The sequence below is a fragment of the Budorcas taxicolor genome, chromosome 11 (assembly GCF_023091745.1).
Source record: "Budorcas taxicolor isolate Tak-1 chromosome 11, Takin1.1, whole genome shotgun sequence".
Taxonomy (NCBI): Eukaryota; Metazoa; Chordata; class Mammalia; order Artiodactyla; family Bovidae; genus Budorcas; species Budorcas taxicolor.
Window position 1 is genome coordinate 59854931 of NC_068920.1, and position 2510 is coordinate 59857440.

Consider the following 2510-nt stretch of genomic DNA (forward strand, 5'->3'; position numbering starts at 1 on the left):
TTTGGCCACCTGATGCGAACAGACAACTCACTGGGAAAAACCCTGATGCTGGCAAAGATTGAAGGCAGAAGGAGAAGAGGGCGACGAGGATGAGATGGTTGGATGGCAACCTGAACAGATGTTTAAGCAAACTCCAGGAGATGGTGAAGGACAGGGAAGCGTGGCTTGCTGCAGTCCATAGGGTTGTGAAGAGTCAGATAAGACATGGTAACTGAAGAAAGAACAACACTGTCCCTCCTATCATTTCCATTATTATATAAAAAAGCCATTTAGAATCTAAAGTGAGGCAAATGTGTGATTAATTTTGTTGCTTTCATTTCCTCTTAGCTCTTTTCTTCCACTGGTAAAAAGATTCATCCTTTGAAAACAACCACTCCACAAAGAGATAATGAGCACTGTGGGAAAGCAATAGCAAATATCTAGGAAACAGGTCAGTAATAATTATTTCATGTCTCACCAGAGGCTAAACACAGCATGAATTAAAATAATATAACATAATTTTTTGTTGCTGTTGTTATTACTAGTCATTGATATACTCACCCTATAGTGAGTATAAAACTAAGTCAAAAACCCTGTAGTGAGTATAAAACTAAGTCAAAAAATCCCCTAAACCAATCATGCTTTTTTTGAGAAACACAGAAATTGTAATTATATGTTTTTTACCCAAGTGAATATTTTCAAGCATTGAAAATACTTAATCCTAAATGTTAGAGACTAGCCTCTCTATCATTGGAGTCTCTTTCATATGGTTTTCAAGAGGTGAAAAAAGGTATATTACTCTAGATCTCCTCCCTGAGGCTAAAATTTAAAAAAAGTAAGGCTCAGAAAAGAGCTGGTAGAAAGTGACAAACCTTGCGGATGGCATCTAAATTTACATCAATCTTTCAAAAAGGTCTTTCTCAAATTCATTTTATTCTTGCAGAATAAGGGCTATGCCTCTTTAATTTGTGTGTGTGCATATTTTTCTGAATATAAAAACACAATTGCAGAAAAAAAAAAACATGTTCTGCCTTAGGATTTTTTACAGATGTGTAGAAGTGTTACACATGAATGTGCCATTTATTTTTTTTAATCAATTTCTCAACAGTTTATACAAGATCTAAAAAGAATGGAAGGAGAGAACTGCTCCTCTGTGACTGAATTCATTTTCTTGGGAATTACCAATAACACTGTGAACAAAGTGACCCTATTTACAATGTTCCTGCATGTTTATCTCATCAATCTTCTGGCAAACCTTGGAATGATAACCCTGATTAGAACAGATCCCCAGGTGCACACACCCATGTACTTTTTCCTCAGCCACCTCTCCTCTGTGACCTCTGCTATTCCACAGCCAGTGGCCCCAAGATGCTGGTGGACCTGTTTCCCGAGAAAAAGTCAATCTCTTTCTATGGCTGTGCCCTGCAATTTTTGGTCTTCTGTATCTTTGCCAATTCTGAGTGTCTCCTGCTGGCAGTGATGGCCTATGACAAGTACAAGGCCATCAGCAGCCCCTTGCTCTATGCAGTCAGCATGCCCAGCGGGGTGTGCTCCCTGATCATGGCTGGGGTTTACCTGGTGGGAATGACAAATGCCTTGATCCACACGACATTAGCATTCCGCTTATACTTCTGTGGGTCAAATGAGATTAACCACTTTTTTTGTGATGTTCCTCCTGTTCTGTTTATATCTTGCTCAGACACACAGGTCAATGAGTTAGTGATATTTATGGTTTTTGGCTTCATTGAACTAAGTACCATTTCAGGAATCCTTGTCTCTTGTTGTTAGATTATCCTATCAGTCTTGAAGATCCACTCCACTGAGAGGAGATTCAAAGCTTTCTCTACCTGCATCTCCCACCTAACTGCTGTGGCAATTTTCCAGGGAACTATGCTCTTTATGTATTTCAGACCAAGTTCTTCCTATTCTCTAGATCAAGACAAAATGACCTCGCTGTTTTATACCCTTGTGATTCCCATGTTAAACTCTCTGATTTACAGTCTATAAAACAAGGATGTGAAAGAGGCCCTCGAAAAATTGAAAAACAAATGGCTTTAAATATTTATGTTAGGTGTATGTGAATAAACATGCATCCACACACAAATAATGACAGATGATTTATTAAAATTATATGGTAGAATACATGACAAACATAATTTTTCAATTTCTTAAAGTAGTATTACACTAAATCTCAATCATAAATCTATTATTGTTCCTTTCACATGTCCTGTTTAATTATCTTTCCAGAATTTGTACATGGCCTTTAGTTGAAATGAAAAACATTTCTGACTTTTCCATTATGCTAATTTTTGTTTAGTTTTTATTCAAACATTGTTTCAATTATGCTGAGCCTTATTGTGCATTTACTCAGTGATCTTTGAGCATGTAGATTCCTTTTATATACTATAGTGCATCTTGTAGTTTAAATACTACTAAATGTAAGCTAACACAAATGACATATTAACTAAATGGTCAAGTAACTCATTATAACTTCAAATTCATCATGAAATAATACATACAGAGCTATTATT

The 2510-nt window shown here is 36.5% G+C and overlaps 1 pseudogene; it reads left to right on the forward strand.

Moving 5' to 3' along the window:
* Positions 1-1108: 1108 nt before the first annotated feature.
* LOC128055642 (olfactory receptor 5W2-like) lies at positions 1109-2037 on the forward strand (annotated as a pseudogene).
* The last annotated feature ends 473 nt before the right edge of the window (positions 2038-2510 follow it).